The sequence below is a fragment of the Callithrix jacchus genome, chromosome 16 (genome assembly GCF_049354715.1).
Source record: "Callithrix jacchus isolate 240 chromosome 16, calJac240_pri, whole genome shotgun sequence".
Lineage (NCBI taxonomy): Eukaryota > Metazoa > Chordata > Mammalia > Primates > Cebidae > Callithrix > Callithrix jacchus.
In genome coordinates this window covers 75,143,329-75,158,152 of record NC_133517.1, presented here as the reverse complement: position 1 = coordinate 75,158,152, position 14,824 = coordinate 75,143,329, and the positions used below count along the sequence as shown (strand labels likewise).

General features: G+C 34.9%; 1 long non-coding RNA gene across 3 annotated transcripts in view; it reads right to left on the bottom strand.

The window, feature by feature from the left end:
• Positions 1-14,824, bottom strand: part of LOC144579768 (uncharacterized) — a 656,332-nt gene that overhangs the window by 124,472 nt on the left and 517,036 nt on the right. The window contains exon 6 of one of the 3 annotated variants that reach the window (XR_013528137.1): positions 8,284-9,032. The exons of the other annotated variants lie outside the window; for them this stretch is intronic. This is a non-coding gene — a long non-coding RNA (uncharacterized LOC144579768). Of the gene's footprint in view, positions 1-8,283; positions 9,033-14,824 lie in introns of those variants that run through there. 3 annotated transcript variants of the gene reach the window in all.

Genomic DNA, 14,824 nt, shown 5'->3' with positions numbered 1-14,824 from the left:
CAATATGGAAAATATGGCAGTCTTTGCGCATCACAAAGATATGTCAATCATCTGGTCCATGCCAGGTTTTGTGTTAGTAGCTGAAGTTAAAGGAAAATAGGTACATCTATTATTGGAAACCCTACTAAAGAAGAGGCTTACATTTGTACCCTAAAACTAGTAAATGCTAAGCTAGAAATGTGCAAATGTTTTGGGGAATTATTAAAAGTATTTACCAAATGCAACTTGGGAGATGATTTGTAGCTTCCTGGATAAGACAAAAACGCAGCAGAACTACAAAATTGTGGGAGTGAATGTGCAGCAAGCATTAAGGATGACATCTATTGTTCATCCTGGATTTTTCTGATGGATGCTGATGATTTTAACTTTGGTCATGTGGAATTTGAAGTATGCTGTGGGCCCTACAGAAGGAAATGTGTAACCCTCAGATGAGTATCAGATCCTTGGGGAAAATTTAAAAAAATTAAATCAGGGATTGATTTTAAGGAGTTAATTTTGGTATCTATCAGGACAACATCTGTACTTGAAAGAAAAATTAACAAAACTTCCAGAACCAAAGCTAAGAAGTATGCTACATGTCTATGTGGGTGTTTATGTGTTTCTGCTCTTAAAGACTTCTAGATTTAAATTTTATATTCTTGTAATTGCTGGGATAAAAATGAATTCAACCATGAAAGTTCATGTTGTAAAACAAGTTTAAAATCTTCAACACATTAATGCTTGCCTGTAGTGTCAGAACCATGTGCTTCTCTGTTCCTGATAAAAAAATTATCCTCTGTTACCACTGGCTTCTGGACAATTGCAATAAATATGACATTGGCAGAAAACTTTAGGGTGAAAAGAAGAGAACCCTTGAATATCATGTTTTCTTGGTACCTCTGGCAGTGGCTGGGTCTCCATGGTTTTAGCTACTGCCCTCAACATAACATCTATCCCTATTACAGTGACCTCAATTAGCTTACAACAGAGAACCATTACCACCTCATTTTCCATCATCTTCTTTCTGTATTCTATATTTTATTCAATTTTATAGATTTCTAATGAATACTTTTTCCATTTCTAAAATCCTCTTGGTTTTTCAATTTCAACTAATCATTGACCTCCTTTTCTGTATTTTAATATTGAATATTAAGTTGGCTTAAGACAGGTATTATTTCTCATTTACAGCTTAATCAATAATCCTATTTATATTTACTACCTAGTAGGTATCTAATATAATAGTTACTGAATATATTGATGAACAGCTTTCAATGAGGGAAATTAAATTGAATTAAGCTATGTATTCTATTGGTACTATGAGCATTAACAAAGCTAACTGAAAATCTTTTTGTATTGTTTGGGTTTTTAAAAAATGTATAAATTTATAGGGTACAAGCATAGTTTATTGTATGTATAGATTATGCAGTGATTAAGTCAGGGCTTTCAGGGTACCCATCACCCAAATAACTTACATTGTACCCATTAAGTAATTTATCATCATCCACTCCTCCATCCTTCTGAGTCTGCATTGTCTATCATTTTAAACTCTAAGTCCACTGTATACATTGTTTAGCTTGCACTTAAAAGTGAGAATATGAGGTATTCGTCTTTCTGTGTCTGAGCTGCCTCAGACACTGAGTTATCTCTCCAGTTTTATCCATAATGCTGCAAAAGACATTATCTCATTTTTTTTTTATGGCTGAAGAGTATTTCATTGTGTACACATGCCACATTTTCTTTATCCAGTCACCCAATAACGAACACTTAGGTTGATTCCATATCTTTGCTATCGTGAATATGGTTGCAATAAACATATGAGTACAAGTATATTTTGATAACATAATTTATTTTCCTCTGGGCAGATTCCCAGTAGTGAGATTTCTGGATTAAACAATGCTTATATTTTTAGTTCTTTGAGAAATGTTTGCACAGTTTTCCATAGTGTTGTACTAATTTACATTACCAACAATGTATAGCGTTCTTTTTTCTCCTCATCAATAGCCATTCTGACTCATTCAAGATGATATCTCACTGTGGTTTTACTTTGCATTTCTCTGATGATTAGTGATATTAAGAATGCTTCTATATGCTTATTGGCCATTTGCATGTCTTCTTTTGAAAAATGTCTATTTCTGTCTTTTGCCCACTTTTAAATTGGATTATTTCATTGTTTTTGAGTTTGGCACAGATATTGTAGAGCTTGACACAGAACTTTAGTGTGAAATCCTGAGAGTTTCACAAATTTGAATTTAAATAAAAATATGCTATTTGGTAGGTCCATAATTGCAGAAAATAAACTTTAAAATGGTAGAAATAACAAGCACTTATTATTTTAACTATCGATTATTTTAACATAGTTTGTCAACACTGGGTGAGACCAAATTTGTATAGGGACCAACTGTAATCCCAGCTTTTTGGGAGGCTGAAGCGGGCGAATCACAAGGTTGGGAGATTAAGATCATCCTGGCCAACATGGTTAAACCTTGCCTCTACTAAAATACAAAAAATTACCCAGGTGTGATAGCACATGCCTGTAGTCCCAGCCACTCAGGAGGCTGAGGCAGGGGAATTGCTTGAACCCACGAGGCAGAGGTTGCAGTGAGCCAAGATCGCACCGCTGCACTCCTGCCTGGCAACAGAGCTAGACACCACCTTAAAATACATACATACATACATACATACATACATACATACATACATACATACATACAAAAATATAAAAGGAGTATGAAGCAAGTGGAAAATGGGGGAGATAGTGCCAAGGTGGAATGTACACACTTTAATTGAAAGTTTTCAAATGCAACAAATAAAACAAATTTATTTAACCTATTAGTGATGGGTTTTAAAGTTTTAATTATGAAATTACTTACGTTATCTAGCTGAAAGTGAATGCTAGTTAATGGCTCTTCCTTTAATAATGGTATGTTCTTGAAATAAACATGCTCTGAAAAATAATCTTCTAAATTACTGAAGGAAATTGAACCTAAGTTATTTAAATGAAAGAGATTTCACACCATATAACATGAAGAATACTGCATTAGAAATTTCATTGTTCTCAGCCTTCTGTTCGCAGATATGCCCTACCTCTGCCTTGGAGTAGCGATGACTGGAAGAGGATCTGTGGCAATGTGCTTCAGCATTGGAAGACTATGTAGTCATGAATTCCTACCTACTGAAATCAGGTAAGGCTGAAGATTCCTCTGAGAAATGCAACTGGAATTGCATTTCTAAGTGGAATCTCAGTCTGCCTGGAATTTCCAGATGTACATAAGACTAAATCAAATGTCTATTTAAAGAAATTTCAGCAACCTCCCTCCCCACATCTGAATTTGTATATTTAGTGTATTATTCTTACAAACCCAAAGTTCTCTTGGGTTGTTTTAAAATAACAACCAATAGCTAATTTACAATAAATATTATTATGGTGTTACCACCTAATGTCTTATAATCAAGACCTCCAAATTTTAGACTTATTTTATTTATATATTGAGATGGACTCTTGCTCTGTTGCCCAGGCTGGAGTGCAGTGGCATAATCTCAGCTCACTGCAACCTCTGCCTTCCTTGTTCAACCAATTCTCCTGTCTCAGCCTCCCAAATAGCTGAGATTACAGGTGCCCACCAACATGCCTGGCTAATTTTTGTATTTTTAGTAGAGACAGGGTTTCACCATGTTGGCCAGGCTGATTTCAAACTCCTGACCTCAGGTGATCCGCCTGTCTTGGCCTCCTAAAGGGCTGGGATTAAAGACATGAGCCACCACGCCTGGCTGACCAAATTTGAGATTTATAACTTTCATAGTTGAAAGTGATAAAATCCAATGGTGGAATTAGAATTGCAGGCTCCAAGGCAGAGCGATACACCATGATCGATCTCTCTCTCTCTCTCTCTCTCTCTCTCACACACACACACACACACACACACACACACACACACAGCATTCCTCTGCTTTGTTGCCAGAGATAATCATCTGTGCTGTTAGCCTTAAATTAAAACTAAAATTAATATATATGTATATAACACATCTTGATTTTCTGGATTAAAACTCTCAAGTCTCACTCCCAAAACATATTCTTTAACATAGATAAGGCAAAGTAGTGCTTGTCATTGTTTGATTTTTATTTCTTTTCCTCCTTTTTGTAAGCTCTTAAGGGACAAAAGCTTAAAAGAGAGCAAAAACAATGTGTGACATCATAGCGCAGTGACTAAACATGTTCTCAATAAATAAATAAATACAAAAAAGGAGGTAAAATCAGAAAGGTTGGAGTCAGGAATATTTTACTTTAGACATTGATTTATTAACTTAGGACTTTATCAACCAAACTGATGTAGTCTTTGCATGTAAAAAATATTGATGAAAACTAAAGGAGTTAACAGAGGAAAATAGTACACTAACTGAAAATGCCACTTGTAAAGAAAAATATATAAATTGTGTAGATAACATAGAATACCAGTAGTAATAGAGTATATATAAACAAACATATCAGTAAATATATTAAATGTAAGTTGATTATTCTAAGTAAAAATCCAGGATAGTTAGTTTGTATAAAAATAACAAATCCAACTTTGTATTACTTACAATATGAACATTTAAAATGTAATGTGTAAAAAACAGTTTGAATTGAAAACCATCAAAAATACATGGTATTCAAAACCTAACCAAAAGAAAGATATGGTGATACAGATATCATATAAAATTGGATTTGATGAAAAACATTTTGCTGGAGATACAGTGCATTATTCTATAATAATAAGAGGTAACAAAATAGGAAGGCATAGAGACTTAAAATCATGTATATCTGAGATCATAGTTCAAAAATATATTAATTAAACACTGAGAAAACTAAAAGGATAGATAAACAAATTCCGAATCGTATTTTGGAATTTTAACATATCACCTTCAGGCCAAAGGCTTATTCAAAGTAAGCACTTGTGAACATCAAAATTAACTAAATTGACCAGATTGACATATTAAACTGTTATGCCAAAAGCTCTACATGATTATTGTATAAAGATAATGCATAAAATGAGACTTGACTAATTTTAAATGGCTGAAATAGTATATAACCTAAATATTAACCTAGAAATCAGTAACAGAAACTAGAAAATTATTTTATGTTAAGAGATTAGTAACCCACAATACATTTCTTTAAAGAAAGTATTTTTGCACAATACAGTATAAACATAGAAAACAATTTTGAATGAAACAATAACCAAATATGAAATATCAAAACGTGTGCAACTTGTGCAATAACCTAAATACTAGTTAGAGTAAAATCTACAGCTTTAAAAGCCTGTGTTAGAAAAGATGAAAGGTAGAATATATGTTATTTTTTCCTCAAAGCTAGGAAAAGAACAACATAATATATCTAAAGAAAGTAGTAGAAATACCAGCAAGTTTGTTTGTAAAAATTGTAAATTGATTCGAAAATATTGTATGTAAATGCCAACTGACAAGAATAGTCAAGAAGATCCTGAAAAAGACTAGAAAATTCCCCTTTCATACAGTAAGATTAATTAAAAGCAATGGCATTTAGCACAATACAATATTGATTTAAGGATAGACAAATATATCAATGAAACACAATAGCAAATCCAGAAATAAACACACATGTAGATGTTAGCCTGACTTAATGACAAAGACAATATTGCAATGCAGTGAGAAAAGGATGGTCTTTTGGAAAAAAAAAAAAGCCTGTGCTAATTAGATATGCCTATAGAGAAACATTAAACTTGGCTCATATGCTGCACACACACAAAAAAATCAATTCCAAATGGATTACATAGCTAAATGTGACAGGTAAAATTAGAAAGATAAAGGAATGATCAATAATCATAAAAGATAATTGTCATGGCTTTATAATAGAGAAAAATGTTGAGTAGAACAAAAAACTCACAAAAGAAAATTTTTAAATGAATAAAATAAGCTAAAGTATAAGTATGAACTTCTGGTTGTCAAAGCAGAACTAAGATGCTGAGAAGGCAGGCCATGGAGAGATGGATTATATCAGACTAAGGATTAATCAGCATATATCAAACAAATCAAAACATAAAATGCCAATAGAAAAACGGACAAAATCTTGATGTGTCTTCACAAAATTGGATATCCAATGTGACCAATGTGTTGATAATGGTTAAAACAAACTATTAGCATCAATAATTGCAAATTATATTTAGTACATGATCCCAGCTTACCCCCGCTAGAATAGGTAAAATGTGAAAGAAATTTTAGAAAATCAAAACTTAGGAAAAACAATGGGACATCTTAACAATATTGACTTTCAATCTAAGAACATGGACCCCTTGAAAGAGATGATGAACAACTCTCATACCCTGGGAAGGAGTGAAAATTGGCAGAACCCCTTTGCAAAACTCACTGCTACCGTCTATTTAAGTTTAATCTATTTATACCCTATTTTCCAGAGATTTCACTGTTAAGTTTATAATCCACTGAGAAGTCTAACACATATATCAAAAAACATATATGAAAATGTCCATAGCATCACTATTTAACTCTCAAAAGAAACTGACCCAAATTTCCATCAATATAATTTTGATATGTTCAAACAATAAAATACACATGGCAGTAAGAATTAATGATCTAAACTCTAAGTGGAAAAATAGATAATCTCACAAGAAATTGGTGAAAGAAGACAGACATAAAATGGTATATAAAATGAATCCATTTATATAAAGACCAAAAGCAGATAAATTTTTATATTTATTATTGGATATCAGGAAAGCATTTACCACTCGAAGGTGGGTAGTGACTAGAAGTGAGTAAAAGACCCCCTGGAGTGTTGATAATGTTTCCATTATTGAGTTTCCATGTTTAAAAACTTATCATATATTGTTCTGTATGCATTTTAAACTGAAATAAATTTTATTAAATGTATAAATGATCACAGATCTCCTAATAAAACTATAGGGAGTAACTATGAAATCTAACGTCAGCATTTTGACAATGTTTTATTTATATAACCTGGGGGAATGTTGGCTAGTATAACTTCTGTACTAGAGAACTGCTATCTAAGTACAAAATATTCGTTAAGTTTAAATTACTTGATATAATGCCAAAATCTGCCTTGACTTATTAAATTTTACCAATTACTAATAAAGATATTTGTAACTGAAAAACAATTTTATTAAAATTCTTACTTAAAGCCAAAATTCCTTCATAATGCATGTTAGTAAAATGGCACAGAGCCAGATCATTCATTTAATCTGTTAAAAGTAGGGGGAAATGATAACTTTTAGCCTCCTTGAATTAACATCACAGAGACAGACACTAGGAACATATCAGTGAATAACACAGACAGATTTTTGACCCAATAAATTTGAAAATTAATGAGATAAATTGACAAGAATTAAGTAAACTTTTATTAAAAAAACAAACCAAGCTCATAATAAGCACTCGGAAGATAATAGGCAGGTAGCCATAATGGAGCCAGGTGGAGGGTGCTATGGGAATTTTATTCCCCAAAATCCATATGGTACAGCCTAAGCCTCAGTGTGTCTATATTTGGAGTATGGAAGTAATCAAGATTAAATGTGGTCCTAAGTGGGAAGCCCAAATTCCACAGAATTAGTGTTCTTAAAAAGAGATCTCAGAGTGCATCCTCTTCCTCCCTGCCCTGTGAGGACACAAAGAGGCAACTGTCTGAAAGCCAAGAAGAGAGCCCTCAACTAAAACCAAATTGACTAGCATCTTTCATCTTTGACTTCCAACCCTCCAGAACTTAAAAAATATATATATACATTTCTGCTGTTTAATATACCCAGCCTATGTAGGCCACCCTCATCGGTAACAACACAGCCATCCAGGAGCTCTTGAAACGCAATGCCGAACAGTTGACAGCTATGTTCAGGCACAAGGCCTTCCTGCACTGGTACACGAATGAGGGCGTGGATGAGATGGAGTTCACCCAGGCTGAGAGCAACCTTAACAACCTGGTGTCAGAATATCAGTAATACCAAGACGCAGCAGCTGAGGAGGAGGAGTTTGAGGAGTGTGCTGAGGAGGAGGTGGCCTAGAAGCTTCCTTCTCCAGGTAAAGGGAGAAGTAGTGTGGATTCTTTAGTGTATTCTGATAGCCACTGTTACTTCTTTGTACCTCTTTGAGTCTTTACGTCTCCTCCTGCTACATTTTAAAGCATTTTTATAGTGTGTAGTTTGGCCTAATAAAGTATTTTTATGGCAAAACCAAAAAAACAAACAAAAAAAAACCATTGCTATGACAGTCTAAGCAGACTAAGATGGGGGGAGGGGTGGGGATGATACTAACAATGGATGGACATTTCTTAGATAAGTTAATTTAGAGTAGATCAATTGGCAGTTGTTCCCATTTATTTCCATTTGTTCCAATTTGTTAAAGATTTTTTTAAGTATAAACTAAAGACCCTGAGCTAGAGAAAAGTTTGGCATAAGAAAGTATCATTGGTATATAGTTAGCAAGGAGAAAGAAAATGAAAATTACAGCCCAGACAATCATACAGAAAGCCTAGTTTGCCATGGTAGCAACTGAATTTATTTTAAGGGCAGTGTGAAATCACTAAAGAGTTTCAAAAGCAAAAAGAACTAGTTCAAATTCCATTTATCAATTTGTATGCTATTTTGCTATTGGTGAGTAAGTCTTTAATATATACATTTAATATTGACAGAATTCAAATGATACATTGATCATATTGGGTTGGAAGGAGGTAACAAGAATAACTTTAAAAAACAATTGCTGAGAGAATGTATTACCATTAGACCAGTTTTACAAAAGATCCACAAAGGAGTTTTAAACAGAGAAATGAAAGAATGATACATGCTACCACAGAAACACACTTACGTACATAGGCTGCGATCCCTATAAAACAACTACATAATAGAAACTACAAACCTCACACATCAGTAATAACTTTGAATATAAATGGTATAAATGCCCTACTTAAAAAATACAGAGTGGCAAGTTGGATTAAAAACAACATCACCAGTTCATCTACTGTCTTCGGAACACCCAGCATAGAGTAACAGCACCAGTAGGCTCAAAGTAAAGGGTTGGAGAATAATCTATTATGGAAACAGAAAACAAAAAGGAACAGTGGTCACTATTCTTATATTAGATAAAACAGACTTTAAACCAACAACAGTAAAAGGAGGCAAATAAGGGTATTACATGAAGATAAAAGGATCAATTCAACAAGAAGAATTAACTATCATAAATATATGTGTACCCAAAATCAGAGAACCAAGATTCATAAAGCTAGTATTTCTAGACATACAAAGATTTAGCAAAAAATAATTGAAGGGAATTTCAATACCCCACTGACAGCATTAGACAGATCATCAAGGCAGAAAACAAATTCTGAAATTAAATTTGACATTCGACACATCGGATCTAACAGACATCTACAAAATACGCTATTCATTACCCACAGAATATACATTCTTCTCATCTGCACACAGAACATACTCTAAGATTGAATATATGCTCATCCATAAAGCTAGTCTCCACAAATTCAAAAAAGTTAAAATCATACCAACCATACTCTCAGACCACAATAGAATGAAAATAGAAATCAATACCAAGAAGATCTCTCAAAACCACAAAATTACATGAAAATTAAACAACTAGCTAGTGAATGACTTTGGAATAAACAATGAAAGCAAAGCAGCAATAAAAAATTCTTTGAAATAAATGAAAACAGAGCCATTACATACCAGAATCTCTGGGAAGCAGCAAAAGCAGTGTTAAGAGGAGAGTTTATAGTGCTAAACACCTACCTCAAGAAGTTAGCAACATCTGGAACTGATGTTCTAACATCACACCTAGCAGAATTAGAAAAACGAACAAAATAACCCTAAAGCTAGCAGAAAAAAAAGAAATAGTTCAAATCAGAGCCAAACAGAATGAAATTGAGACCCCCAAATCCACACAAATAATCAGTAAAACCGAAAGTTGTTATGTGAAAGGATAAACAAGAACAATAGACTACTATAGATAAACAAAGGGAAAAGAAGATTCAAATAGGTACCATCAGAAATGACAAAGGTAATATTACAACCAATTCCACAGAAATACAAAAGATCCTCTCACACTATTATGGACACCTCTGATTACAAACTACAAAATCTAGAGGGAAAAGATAAATTCCTGGAAACACACAACCTCTCAAATTGAATCAGGAAGAACCTGAAACCCTGAACAGACCAATGTTGATTTCCAAAATTGAACCAGTAGCAAAAAACCTACAAGGCAACAACAAAGCCCTGTACTAGATGAATTCACAGCTGAATTTTGTCAGACATACAAAGAAGAGCTGGTAAAAGTTCTACTGAAACTATTCCAAAAAATAGAGGAGCAGAGACTCCTCCCTAACACATTCTACAATGCTAACATCACCCTGATACCAAAACCTGGCAAAGACAAAAAAGAAAAAGACAAGTACATACCAGCATCCCTAATGAATACAGATGCAAAATTCTCAAAAAAAAAAAAAAAAAAAAAAATCCCAGCAAACCAAATCCAGCAGCACATCTAAAAGACAATTCACCATGATCAAGCAGCCTTGATTTCTGGGATGCAAGTTTGGTTAAACATATACAAATCAATAAATGTGATTCACCACATAAGAAAAAGTTTAAAAAAATACCATATGATCATCTTAGTGGAGGCAGAAAGGCTTGTAATAAAATCCAGTGTCACTTATTGATAATAACTCTCAAGAAACTTGGTGTCAAAGAAACCTACCTCAAAATAGTAAGAGCCTTCTCTGACAAACACACAGCCATCATCATATTGAATAGGCAAAGCTTGAAGCATTCCTTTTGAAAGCTGACACAAGACAAGGATGACCTCTCTCACAACTCTTATTCAGCATAGTGCTGGAAGTCCTCACCAGAACAATCATACAAAAGAAAGAAAATTCACCCACATCCGAACAAAAGAAGAAGAAGAAGGAGAAGGAGTCAAATTATCTATCTTCACTGACTATATGATTCTATACCTAGAAGACCCTAGAGTCTCTGTCAAAAGGTTTTCAGAAGTGATAAACAATTTCAGTAAAGTTTCGTGACACAAATCCAATGTACAAAAAAATCAGTAGAATTTCTATACAACAATAGCATTCAAGCTGAAAGCCAAATCAAGAACATCATCCCACTTACAATACCAACACACAGACACACACACACACACACACCCCAGGAATACCTCTAAACGAGGAAGTGAAATATCTCTACAAGGAGAACTACAAAACGTTCCTGAAATAAATCATAGATGACACGAACAAATAGAAAAACATTCCATGCTTATAGGGGAAGAATCAATAATGTTAAAATGGTCATACTGCCAAAGGCAATCTGGAGATTCGACACCATTGCTATCACTTTATCAAAAACCAGTGTCATTTTTTACAGAATTGGTTAAAAAAAAAAAACCAACTATTCTGAAGTTCATTTGAAACCATAAAAGAGCCCAAATAGCCAAAGTAATCCTAAGCAAAAAGAACAAAGCTGGAGCCATTATACTACCTGACTGGAAACTATACTATAAGGCTACAGTAACCAAATGAACGTGTTACTATCCAAAAACAGACATAAAAACGAAGAGAACAGAATAGAGGACCTGGAAATAAAGCCACACACATACAACCATCTGATCTTCAACAAAGTCAACAAAAATAAACAATGGGGAAAGGAAACCCTATTCAACAAATGGCGTTGGGATACCTGGATAATGATGTGCAAAAGGATGAAACTGGACCCTTACCTTTAACATATACAAAAATTAACTCAAGATAGAGTACGAATTTAAATGTAAGACCTGAAACTGCAAACATCCTAGAGTACAAACCTAGGAAATACTTTTATCAACATCAGTCTTGTCAAAGAATTTACGGCTGAGTCCTCAAAAGCAATTCCAACAGCAACAATAAAAAATTGGCAAGTAGGGCTGGGCGCGGTGGCTCACGCCTGTAATCCCAGCACTTCGGGAGGCCGAAGCGGGTGGATCACGAGGTCAACAGATCGAGACCATCCTGGTCAACATGGTGAAACCCCGTCTCTACTAAAAATACAAAAAATTAGCTGGGCATGGTGGCGTGTGCCTGTAATTCCAGCTACAGGAGGCTGAGGCAGGAGAATTGCCTGAACCCAGGAGGCGGAGGTTGCAGTGAGCCGAGATCGTGCCATTGCACTCCAACCTGAGTAAGAAGCGCGAAACTCCATCTCAAAAAAAAAAAAAAAAAAAAAAAAAGGCAAGTGGAACATAATGAAACTAAAGAGCTTTTGAATGGCATAAGAAACTATCAAAAGAGTAGTAAACAGACAAGCTACAGAATGGAAAAAATATTTGCGAACTACACAACTGACAAGGTCTAATATCCAAACTCTATAAGGAACTTACATTAACAATCAAAAAAACAAACCCATCAAAAATAGGTAAAGGACATAAAAAGACATTTCTCTAAAGACCTGCAACTGGCCAAAAAGAAAAAATGTTCAATATCACTAATCATCAGAAAAATGCAAATCAAAACCACAATGAGATACCATCTCACAACAGTCAGAATGGCTATTACTACAAGTCAAAAAATAACAGATGCTGGTGAGTCTGCAGAGAACAGGAATACTGTTGGTGGGAATATAAATTAGTTTAGCCACTGTGAAAAGGAGTTTGAAGATTTCACAAAGAACTTAAAACAGAACTACCTTTTGATCCAACAATCTTATTCCTGGATATATACCCAAGGTAAAATAAATCGTTCTACCCAAAAGACACATGTACTCATATGTTCATCACAGGACTATTTACAATAGAATAGTTGATCAACTCAACCTAGATGTCCATCATCGGTAGATTGGATAAAGAAAATATAGTACATTTACACTATGAAATATCATGCAGCATAAAAATCATTGAAGTCATGTGCTTTCCAGCAACATAAATGCAATTAGTGGTCATTATCCTAAGCAAATTAACCATAGCAAGAAAAAAAAAACAAATACCACATGCTTTTACTTATAAGTAGGAGCTAAATATTAAGTATACATGGACACAAAGATGTGAGCCATGGACACTGGGGAGTGCTGGAGAGGGGTGAGGTTAGAACTGCCTAGTGAGTGCTATGTTCACTGCCTAGGTAATTGGATCATCGATATCCCAAACCTCTCAGCATTACAGGGTGCTCCCATGTGACAGACCTAAACGTATACCATATGAATCCAAAATAAAACTTGATATTATTGACTAATAAATACAGTTGATTTATTGCTAATAAATACAGGAACACAATTTTTCTTTAAAAAAAGAATAATTACAGCGACAAATGTCAGCTTCAGAAGAAAAAAAATGTCAATTGTAATAGGATTTTTTTGTTTATTTAACATATTTTCTCCTTTTATAGGTCTACTATTAAAGGTACATTTATATTTATTAGCGGTCTAGAAGCATTTCTGGGCTCCTTAATATTGTTAGCCAGACAGTATTTTGCACCATTACTAATTATTACATATGGCATTCTGCCCATTTTGGCCTCCACATCTCTCTTCTTTCCACTAGAAATCCCAACTCTTCCACACATTGACACCATAAAAGATGTGGAAGAAAAGGTGAGCAGAGAGTTTTTTTAATTGCTTAATTTTTTTTTTTTTTTTTTTTTTTTTTTGAGACGGAGTTTCGCTCTTGTTACCCAGGCTGGAGTGCAATGGCGCGATCTCGGCTCACCGCAACCTCCGCCTTCTGGGTTCAGGCAATTCTCCTGCCTCAGCCTCCTGAGTAACTGGGATTACAGGCACGTGCCACCGTGCCCAGCTAATTTTTTGTAATTTTTATTAGAGAGTGGGTTTCACCATGTTGTCCAGGACGGTCTCGATCTCTTAACCTCGTGATCCACCCGCCTCGGCCTCCCAAAGTGCTGGGATTACAGGTGTGAGCCACCGCGCCCGGCCAGCTGTTTAGTATTTTTAATGGCATTTTTTATTGAGTACAGACATGGAAATGCATAAAATAAGTCACTTTTATTTCATATGGAATTTGAATACTTGAATACAGTTTATCACAACATTTAATGTTTATGCATAAAACATAAACAAAGATGTTAATATAAAATAATACTTATATTTTAACGATGAAATAATAAGAATAAATATAAACGTTACCATTTCACAACTGCTCACATGAGAGAAAAAAATTAATAACTGAATGGGGATATGTATAAGGCACCTAGAAAGGGAAGAAAAATGATAATAAATGGTTACTACTTCTTTACAAATCAATCTCTGAATTACACTGAATGCAACTGAAATTACATATTTTGATTCTTGCTTCAAGATATTCAACTAGATGCAGCCAGGAAGAACATGTCCCATCTAGGTACAGGGACATCAGCGGGACTGTTGCACTCCTAACAGATCTTCAGAGGGAAGGCATTGAGAATGAAAGCAGAGAAGACACAGATGCTGGGATGAAGAGGGAGGAGGCTGGAAACCCTGCATGGGGCTAGTATACATCAGGACTTGTTCCTTGCCTTGAACAACTCCTGCAGATGGGGGTTAATTGAACTGGCAAAGAGCAACCTGCTCTGGCCACAGGCCTCTGGAATCCCAGCAGGAGGAAACCTCTTTACCAGCAAGGACACTTGAGTTAACAGGGAAAGCTGCTTACAAAAGTGGTAGGGGCAGAACTCCAGCTGGTGTGGCACTCACAGGGTTTGGTATCAGAGTGCCTGTAGTGGAGCACAGCCAGGGATGCCTATCCCCTAGGCTCCACTTGATCCTATAGTAAACTTTAGCCCTAGGGGAACTGTTGGACATGAACTCTGCTGGGCAGTCTTGCCCATGAGATCAGGTGGTCCAACCTG